An 11,355-nucleotide genomic window follows, 5' to 3' on the forward strand; every position below is an offset into this window, starting at 1 on the left:
TATAGACTACAATTCAAGACATTTAGAAGACTTGAGCTTCATTTCGTTAAAGGCGTAATGGAGCAATTTCAACTCATATAATTGATTCACTTTTAGAACCGAGCGTTCTAAAATGTGCTAACCTGTGTGGTCGTTGTGCGAGACATTTTCCACATATCGTATCGCTTTTATCTGCAATGTTATCCACCTCATAAGATTAGTTTTGGTTGCAGACCCCCAAATTGGCGTGCGTAATCAGACGCGCGTATAAGCGGGGTTTTAACGGTGCTCGCGCCCGTGTGCCGCGTCGTCTGCTGCGCCGCTACTTCGCACCTGTACGTCTGCACCAAGCCGGCACCGACAGTCGAGTGGGTGAAGCAAAATCATGAACCAGCCCTGCACCTTTCCTGCACCTTTTGAAACGAACGTCGTTGTTCAGCGGGCGCCGTTTCTGCACCGCTGAAACGAATGGCGGGGTGCAGTGCATCGTGAACTGGTTCAGGTGGTGCAGGCGCATCGAACCTACCTCGTATGTATATACACTCTAAGCACGGTAACTTTTACAGTAACATAAGCAGATAGTCTATGTGGAATACAAGTCACAAGTACGTGATTTCGATGCTGCAGTTATTTACGTCGCGTCCATAGGTTACAATGACCGGCGTGCAGATTAAACAAGTATACGAGCATGTTACTAGTGCAAACGCCCTGAGCTTGATAGTTATTTATCACTACTGGCGCGCGTTTTAGATTCTTACTAGCTGTACACGCCCTCCTGTCACTTCTTTCACAATTCATAATCTTCAATATATTAAAACGCGTGTGGCTATACCGGGTGTCCCACGTAACTTGAGCCAAACTTAATGATATTGTTACGTAGGAAGACACCGACGAAAAGCTATTTACAAGTATATTTACAAGGCTACAAGGCAATACGCTGCGCTTGGCCAAGAGGCAACAGCCCGCGCTAGCTTCTAATCGTCGTCGTCGTCTTCACACTGCTCGCCTTTCGTGATCGCACATACTGTGCCGTAGCACTACCCCCGGCGGCAAAAGCGCCGTCCCGGAGCGACTAAAGATCGGACTCGGAAGCAGTGTAGTAGGCCTTGAGCCTACTGACGTGTACGACATCACTACATGCCAGAGGAGTGGACGAGGTTGAACCCACAGGAGCAATTTCGTAAGTCACAGGCGTCACCTGGCGCAGCACGCGGTAGGGCCCTGTGTATCGCGAAAGGAGCTTCTCTGAAAGTCCGACGTGACGAGTGGGCGACCACAGGAGCACGAGCGCACCAGGCGAAAACTGTACGTCACGATGGCGGGCGTTGTACTGGCACTGCTGAGTGGTTTGTGAGGCCGTCAGTCGAGCACGGGCAAGCTGGCGTGCATGGTCGGCGAGGGCGATGGCGTCGCGCGCATACTCGCTTGTTGAGACCGAAGCAGGAGGAAGTGCCGTGTCTAAGGGCAAGGTAGGTTCGCGACCGTACAGTAGATAAAAGGGAGAAAATCCAGCGGTGTCGTGCCGGGAAGAATTGTACGCAAATGTTACGTAAGGAAGGGCAATGTCCCAGTCGTGGTGGTCCTTGGAAACGTACTTGGCCAGCATATCGGTAAGAGTACGGTTTAACCGCTCTGTCAGGCCATTGGTTTGAGGATGGTATGAGGTAGTCAGTTTGTGTTGAATGGAGCAGGAACGCACAATGTCAGCGATAACTTTCGAGAGAAAGTTTCGACCACGGTCAGTAAGGAGCTGTCGCGGGGCGCCATGAAGCAAGATAATGTCACGCAAGAGAAAGTCCGCGACGTCAGTGGCGCAACTGGTAGGGAGAGCCCGAGTGATAGCGTATCGGGTGGCGTAATCAGTCGCGACGGCTACCCATTTGTTCCCAGAGGATGACGTGGGAAAGGGACCGAGCAGGTCTAATCCAACACGAAAGAACGGTTCCACAGGGATGGTGATCGGCTGGAGATGACCGGCAGGTAGCACCTGAAGTGTTTTCCGACGCTGGCAGGGATCACAGGCAGCAACATAGCGTCGAACGGAGCGAGCGAGACCAGGCCAATAGAAGCGGCGGCGGACGCGGTCGTACGTGCGGGTTACCCCAAGATGTCCTGCTGTGGGTGCGTCATGCATCTCAAAGAGCACAGTCTGTCGTAGTTGTTTTGGCACGACAAGAAGAAGGTCAGAGCCGTCAGGGAGGAAGTTCCTTCGATACAGAATGCCGCCCTGGAGGACATATCGGCGAACGGATGCGTCGGTAGGTGTAGAACGCAGACGCTCGATAAGTGCTCGCAGCGATAGGTCTCGGTACTGCTCATCGGCGATGTTAGCGAAGGCAGACACAGAGAAAATGCCGTTGGCGCTACTACTGTCGGCGTCGTCAGGCTCGTCGACCGGGTAGCGAGACAGGCAGTCAGCGTCCTTCTGTAGTCGGCCAGATTTATAGGTGACAGTATACGAATATTCTTGGAGGCGTAAGGCCCAGCGACCAAGTCTGCCTGTAAGATCTTTCAGTGAGCATAACCAGCAAAGCGCGTGATGGTCTGTGACAACGGAGAAGGATCGGCCATATAAGTATGGGCGGAATTTCGCAACCGCCCAAACTAGGGCCAGACACTCGCGCTCAGTGATGGAATAGTTGCGCTCCGCGGGTGAGAGGAGCCTGCTGGCGTAAGCGATAACCCGGTCGTGGCCACGCTGACGTTGTGCCAGTACCGCGCCAATTCCGTGACCGCTGGCATCAGTACGGACTTCGGTAGGCGCAGAAGGATCGAAATGGGCCAGAACGGGAGGCGTTGTGAGAATGTCGATTAGATGGGAGAATGCAGAGGCCTCGTTATCGCCCCACTGGAAAGGGGCGTCTTTTCTCAAAAGCTCGGTTAGTGGTCGTGCTATGGCGGCGAAATTTCTCACGAAACGGCGGAAGTACGAACAAAGGCCGATGAAGCTGCGCACATCCTTGACACACTTCGGAACAGGGAAGTGCGCAACAGCATGGATCTTGCCTGGGTCCGGTTGCACTCCGTTCGCGTCAACGAAATGTCCAAGGAGGGTAATCTGGCGACGGCCGAATTGGCACTTGGATGCGTTGAGTTGCAGACCGGCTCGACGAAAAACGTCCAGGACTGCTGAGAGGCGCTCGAGGTGCGTAGCGAACGTTGGGGAGAATACGATAACGTCGTCCAAGTAGCACAGGCACGTGGACCATTTGAATCCGTGAAGAAGGGAGTCCATCATGCGTTCAAAAGTGGCAGGGGCGTTACATAGACCGAACGGCATCACTTTGAATTGATAAAGACCGTCGGGTGTGACAAAAGCAGTCTTCTCGCGGTCGAGATCGTCCACGGCAATCTGCCAGTAGCCGGAGCGAAGGTCAATAGAGGAGAAATAGCGAGCACCGTGGAGGCAGTCAAGGGCGTCATCAATCCGAGGTGGGGATACACGTCCTTTTTGGTAACCCTATTAAGGTGCCGATAATCCACGCAAAAGCGCCATGAGCCATCCTTCTTTTTGACCAGTACTACAGGTGACGCCCATGGACTATGTGATGGTTCAATAATGTTCTTGGCAAGCATTTTGCGAACTTCTGCGTGAATAACTTGACGCTCAGCTGGTGACACTCGATACGGGCGGCGATGAATAGGAGGGGCATCGCCGGTATTAATGCGATGTTTGACAGCTGTAGTTTGGGCCAAAGGACGATCGTTAAAGTCAAAAATATCGTGGTAGGAAAACAGAACGCGGTAGAGTTCACGAGCGTGCTCGGACGGCAAGTCGGGGGCAATCATTTTCTGGAAGTCAGCGATGGTACAATTTGCCGACTGCGATGGTAGAGGAGTATCGGATGAAGTGTCGTCAACTGCAATGGATGCTACTGAGTGATCCTCGAATGAGCAAAGGTGGGCCAGAGACATCCCACGTGGCAGCACTTGTGTCGTCAAGCCAAAGTTGACCACTGGCAGGCAGACGCAATTCGCCGTAATAGATAAAACTGTATGAGGTACTGTGATCCCGTGTGTAAGGAGGACGTCTTGCATAGGAGCCGCGATGTAGTGACCGTCGGGGACTGGTGGGGATGACACTAGGTCAACGTAGGTCAGTGCCGAAGGTGGCAAGCGAACGAAGTCGGCGGAACTGAGGCGACTGGGGTGTGGTTCAGCAGGATCGAGAACAGGCAGGTCAAGGCGGAGAGTACTGGCGGAACAATCGATGAGAGCAGAATGTGCGGAGAGGAAGTCTAAGCCGAGGATGATGTCGTGGGGACAGTGGGCGATGACTGTGAATAGCACGATTGTTGAGCGATCGGCGAAGGAGACGCGGGCGGTACACATACCAATAACGGGGGCTGTTCCGCCATCGGCGACACGGACAACAGGCGTCGTGGCGGGCGTGATAATTTTCTGGAGCCGGTTACGAAGGTCAGCGCTCATTACGGACAAATGCGCCCCAGTGTCTATGAGTGCAGACACAGAAACACCGTCGACTTGCACGTCAAGAAGGTTCAGATGAGTGGGCAAGGTCAGTAGAGGATTTGGCGGCGTAGGGAGCAATGCAGCGTCACCTCGAGGCGCTGCATCGTCTAGTTTTCCGGCTGGGAGCGGCGTCCGAAGGGAGTGGGCGAATAGGAGCGACGGGGCTGGGGAGAGCGAGATTGTCGTCGTTGGGGCGAAGGCGAACGAGAATAGGGGCGGTTCGTTGCAGGAGAATCAGTGGCGGCATTATCGGAAGGTGCGGCATAGGGACGAGAAGGGCCACCTGGGGAGCGAGAGTAGGCAGTGTAAGTAGATCGGATCGAGGAACTCCAGCGACTGCGACAGTGCCGAGAAATGTGCCCGATTCGATGGCAGTAGAAACAAATGGGCTTGTCGTCAGCAGTGCGCCAATCAGATGGGTTGCGGAAACGTGGTGGGTAAGAAGATGCGGGACGGGGCGGAATGGAAGAAGCCGGGCGGGTATCAGGGCGATGGGCCGAGCAGATGGTGTGAAGACCCATGTTTTCGAACTCCTGGCGGACAACTGCCTGGATCAGTGAGACCGCGACTGCAGAGGTGTTGGTGGGACTGGAGTCGAGGGCAGCCGGATAGGCGGCCTCGATCTCACGCCGGACGATCCTGGTAACATCAGCAGTGTTGTTGGGACGAGGAGCGTCGGCACAGGAAGATGTCGCTGGGGTGTTGGGCAGACGGGCAAACTTCGGGTCAATACGTCGGCTTTTGGCGAGTTCCAGGCGGCGGCACTCTTTTATAACAGCATCCACCGTCGCTACGTTGTTGCACACGAGCAAGTTGAAGGCGTCATCGGCAATGCCTTTGAGGATGTGGGAAACCTTGTCTGACTCAGTCATGTGGGTGTCAACTTTGCGGCACAGAGCCAAGACGTCCTGAATGTACGTGACATAGGGCTCTGTTGACGTCTGCACACGGCCGGAAAGCGCCTTCTGCGCGGCAAGTTGGTGACCGTAGGGGTTGCCGAACAAGTCTCGAAGCTGTGTCTTAAGTGAATCCCAACTGGTGAGCTCATCTTCGTGCGTGCGATACCAAACTCGAGGTGTGCCACCGAGGTAAAAGACTACGTTGGCGAGCATAATAGTAGAGTCCCACCGGTTATTGCGGCTGACGTGTTCATACAGGCTGATCCAGTCATCGACGTCTTCCCCATCTTTGCCTGAGAATACGCCAGGATCACGGGGAGCGGGGAGAGTGATGTAGGTTGTCGAAGTGGCAGCAGGTGTCGGAGCCGGCGGAGTCGGGTTGTCGTCGCCGGGAGCCATGAAGGAAGGCACGACGTACCGTCCACTGCGAAGCTCCGTGACGAGGTACAGGGAACGTCCACCTCCACCAGATATGTTACGTAGGAAGACACCGACGAAAAGCTATTTACAAGTATATTTACAAGGCTACAAGGCAATACGCTGCGCTTGGCCAAGAGGCAACAGCCCGCGCTAGCTTCTAATCGTCGTCGTCGTCTTCACACTGCTCGCCTTTCGTGATCGCACATGCTGTGCCGTAGCAATATGAAAATGCCGCGTATGGCTAGACAGAAGCAAGGTAATGTTGTTTGCCGTCGTTTGGAGATGCTCAAATTATCTTTTCTTTTTGCATTCCGCATATTTATATAATTAGTCTTCAATAATTAATCAACTTCTCAAATATTATAATTAGATTAAAAGTGTCAACGAGAAAATTGTAGAGCAACATGACAAACTCTCGATACAGCTTTCCGTTGCTCAATACGTGCTATATAAAAGTGTTTTCCCAAGCATGAGAGAAGTCGCGAATACACGCAAAGTCCTCGTGCGGCCAGTCGTGTGTATTCGCGGGCTTCTTTCATGCTCGGAAAAGCAGTTTTATATAGCACGTATTGAGCAACAGAAAGCTGTATAGGGAGTTCCTCATGTTGCTCTACATTTTTTTTTCATTGGCACTTTTCATGTAATTATAATATTCGAGAAGTTCATTAATTAATTAAGAGTAACTATGTAATTAGGTGGAATGTAAATTCTTAACCTTGTGCCACCTGTACGTGTTATTTTTTTAAAACTTCATTTTGAAGAGGTTAATGTCACGAACTTTTCAAACTCGTAACTATAGATGAGAGAAAAATGAGTCAAGAAACATTATAGACCAATAAGATGGAAGCCTCGGTGGAGCACCGCCGAAACAGGTGCGAGCACTCTTGCCGAACTTGCATGCGTCAAGGACTGCTGAAGAAGCTCTCGCTTTTTTCTTGCTTTCTTCTCTTTTTTTTTTTTCAGGAGCTCTTTATGCTTCTGTCAGGTGATGCATTTGAAAGCGTCATTAGCATGAACAACACGCCCATGCTTCAGTTCTTGTCAAATTTCATTGGGAACGTGTACAAATAAAGGAGATGACACTTATTCTGTTTTCGCGCAACACAGATGTGCTGCGTTCAAATGCACATTAATTACTTGCTCACTACGGTCAGAAGCTCACTATGGGGTCAGAGGTGAGAGGTCAGAGGACGCAACACCGACCTGCCGCGGATGGCTCAGTGATATATGTGGCGTTCTGGTGACGAGCAGGCAGGTACCCGAGTTCGACTTGCATCCGCGCTGGCCACACTTAGATAGGTGAAAAAAAAAAGAAATAGAAGAAGAAGAAGAAGAAGAAGTTCACGTATTGTGCAGTGGGTGCTCGACAATGAGCCCCAGGTGGCCAGAATTAGCAATCAGGACCACTCCACTGTAAATACGGCGTGCCTCATAGTTTCGGCACGTTAAACCCCACAACCTAATCTAACGCGACACCTTCGGTCCTCGGGAAAATAACTGAGGGCAATTAAGACTCACCTCGGAGCATTATTCGTGGAGCGTTACCAAACATCAAGTGCGTATACCGCATACTATACCACTGCATATACAGGAGTATTCGTATTTTGTTTCCCAGCGCGGAAGGACGATGCTCCTGCTGGCACGCTTCTCGCATATGCGCACGAAACTGGCTCCGCTGCGGCAGGCCTGCACCACTTAGTTCGCCAAGATGGCACCGGTTGAGCCTCGGCATCGCGTACTGGGGCTCCGCAGTCATGCATAATTTACGAGGCGGTTTCCCAAACGTTCTGCTTCGCGCCCGTACATAAGAGCCCGCTCCGGTTTTACCCGCTTAATCGATGCCCGAAATCTCTCGTCTTCGGCACGCAGCCATATGCACGTTTACGTACAGGCATAAACCGAACCGCATGTGCTGCTGCGCTTCGAAATTTTTGTCGCGCAGGACGGGCTTTTGGAGCGGGCGGTCCTCCACGTCTACAGCTGCGTGTGTCCTCGCTGCAGCGTTTCGACACGAGAGGTTGACCGCTCAGCGCACCGATTTTTATCAGCCCGATGCGTCCGCAGGCGCGACCATCGTTCTCTTACGCCTGTTTAGTACGGTGGGTGAGCGCAAATAACGAAAACTCAATCAAGAAAATGATTTGCATGCGAGCGAATCGAGAGCACGCAGCACACATAATTGCCACCCAAATAATCGGGGTGCAACATTTTTTGTTTTCGCCGGCGAATTTCGAGGCTGGCTTAAGACGAGGAAGCTTGAAATTTTTTTTCGTTCTTTATTTCAGCTATACAGAGAAACGACAACGAATTAAAAAATAAGGTGTCGCTTCTGATATGCGCATATTTGCGACATCGCTCTTGGCATCATATATAGAGCGCACGGTGTGTAATTAAGAGGCCTGGTCGTCGGTTGCATATGGGGACGTGTGACAGACTCCGTAAGCTCGCGTCTCGCGATCCCGTACAGGTTAAGCGCGATCTGAAACCAATTTGCTATGCGCGTCGCGCTGCGGAAACCACGTTCGGGCACGAGGCAGTATAATTAAAACGCAATTAAATGTCACGTGATCTACAGAAAAAAAAGAAGGCAGGCATCGTCCATACGTTTTACTTCGTAGATGCCATGAGCAGTACGGCTACGTACTGGTATACACATGCGATCATATATTTAAGCTACAGCGCACTAAGGACGATTAAAAGGTGATATCAAGGAACTACTTACAAGTGCACTGTTCAGATAGGCGACGGTATAATAAATTTTTATGACTGCTGATAAGGTGGTCGAAGCTCTGGTGTATCACCTTTATTTATCTCTCGCGTAGCCACGATGACTGCGCCATGCTTTGGAATCGAGCGGTAGCAATGTTTCTTTCTTTAATGATTTATAATGACGTCGGTTTGCGGCAGCGTGCAGAGGGCGCAGCACGCTGCTGATACTCGGCCAGAAGCGACGGTTAAGGCTTATAGATATAGGTGAAGGGCTTGTCGAAACTGTACCCTGATTTTACGCGCCCAGTCTCGTGCTTTACTTCATGTTTCGGGTGTACCATGCCTCGAACCGATCGCTTCAACTCCTTGCACACGGATGCACGTATACACTTGGGAGCTGACTGCATGTATGGCGGTTATCACGAAATCGTGCACATTGCTACAAACGGCGAATTGATGGCTGACGCGAGTTGTTATTTTATTTTATTTGTAATTTTTTGCGCTCTATCTGCCTACTTCCTCAAAAGTCGCGTGCTATAATAATGCATTGCTCAACGTCTAAAGAAGGAAGCAATGACTGAGACAGCGCTGAGCGCGGACCAGGCACGTACCCAGGATTTTTTTTTCGGGGGGGGGGGGGGGGGTCAACCCTAAGTAATAATGCCTACCGTTTGCCATAAAGACGCGTAAACCCCCCACAAAAGAAATGAAGTAAGGTGTATCTCACAAGTATACGTCTGTGGCATACACCTCTCCTTTGCATGACAAACAAAGAACCACATCAAATGGACTCGCGCAGGAAAGAAGCACAGGAACACGCCAAGAACAACTAAACAAGCGAGTCTAAAATAAAGATTTCTAGTAGCGTTTTTCGAATTAGGTCTGGAAGCAATAAAGATAAATATATATTTTCGGCACAATCACACTTTCTTTAATCCCCCGTTTACTGCTCTACCAAGTGCCAAACCCGAGTCGTATCGTTATTTGGGAAGATGCCTAACAATGCGTGGCCGCCGGTCCCGTACAACCACGTAGAACGCCGGACGCGGTTCTGGACGTACTGCCCCCACCGCAGGAGGTTAGAAAAAACCACATAAGCACAGCAGAGAAGCGGCTACGTCAGGCGGCTCCTCTGATAACTGTAGAAGAGTCATTCAAAACACACAGATTCATGCTCCACTTCCGGCGGCGTTTTCTCTACTTCCTTTTGAAATAAAAAAGATGTTGATCCATAAATATTTTCACAAACAACGGCTAAATATGTTAATTTTTGCTTTTCCTTCCTGTTTGGCTGTTGCCTCGGCTCTCTCCCTTAGTAGATCGCGTAATTTCTCAACTCCTTGCGACTCGTGTTTCCAGTTGTCAATTTACGCGAAAAGTGCTGCACAATTAGGGAAAAACCAGAAGAGGTAACGGGTGACATTGATATTGCTTATGGGTTTAACGGTTATTGCACGGTTTGATGACGGACGCTGTTTTGCATGATCTTATTTTCCACCTTATTTAACCCATATCATAAGTATACGGTTCCGAGGATCTGCCAGCGTCACGGTGAGCCGTCACTCGAAGAAGTAATGAGGCAAAAGGAAAAGGTAAACGCAGCTGGCGTTTTCTCCCACCGCAACTCGTTCCAAGAGCATACAGATCAGCTTACTATACGAACCGAATCCCTTTTCTGGTCTCTGGATGAGTCTAAACAAAGAAGGTTGAACCAACGAAGCAGCAGCGAGGCACGTGACCGTTCCAATGGATGGTGACAACTGAATGCATCTCGAGTTAATCGCACGGGCACCGATCGAGGAGAAAACTGGCCTTCACACCCCAGGAGATGCCGTTAACTATACCGCCATTCAAAAGGAGTGAAAACGGCAGCAAAATGGTGACCGCCAAATAGCTGTCAAGTTTCAACATTTATTTGGCGGCGCTTTAGGAATGTGGGTGAGCAGTGGTGGCGTGGACGTGCATGGGGGGGGGGGGGGTGTATCCCACTTAATTTCGGGTGGGGGGAGGGGGCGGACCCCCTATAGTACGCACCCCCTTGGGTACGTGCCTGGCGCGGATTACTGTACAAGGTCCGCGTCGTCCTTCCGGCAGTGGGGCCATCCATGCACAAGACATGCATAAATACACATAATTTTTGGCTCTATATGTTAAAAAGACACCAGAGTAAACGTCGTTACACTGTAGAGCTAGTTCTATAATGATATAGATGTGAAATTCTAAGCCGAAGTTTCGGCATATATCCTAAAAAAGACTCAAAACCGAAAAACGGGTGGCAGTGTCACATAGTTCCTTGTAAAGTCTAATATGTCGAACTTATTTCGTTACTTATCCGTAAAGATTTCAATACAACGTTCGTAAACGGACATAAACTTAAAAGTGCTGCTTTTAGAGGAATCTCTTGCGGAAGAAAGGACATTCACACTAAGAAAAACTACAGATTTTCTTCATTTACATGTCTTCTTCTATACCTATAGATTTATTTCTACGATATATTTCATTCGTAGACTAAACGTAAAACTAGGTATGTTACTGTGTTCTAACTTCTAGGTGTTTCGAAAGTATTAATTACACTATTTATCACATCGCACATAAATAATTTTTTTTACTAAATAAATAAAGAAGCATAAGTAATAGCTATCTCACGAGCAAATTATTGCGAATAATATTTGTCTTACAACCTTACATTTATATCGAATCGGTTGGATCAAAAGGAACTCGACGCATCCTATCATTATGGTAAGAATATCAAGTTGCTTCTCACGATCTGTTTAGGTATACCGTGCTTTACGTTCACCAACTATAGGCATCAATCTTACATGTGTATACTCGCATTTATGTATGTTGTATACGTCTACATTATGTCATTATTTCA

Source organism: Dermacentor variabilis, chromosome 2 (genome assembly GCF_050947875.1).
Source record: "Dermacentor variabilis isolate Ectoservices chromosome 2, ASM5094787v1, whole genome shotgun sequence".
Lineage (NCBI taxonomy): Eukaryota > Metazoa > Arthropoda > Arachnida > Ixodida > Ixodidae > Dermacentor > Dermacentor variabilis.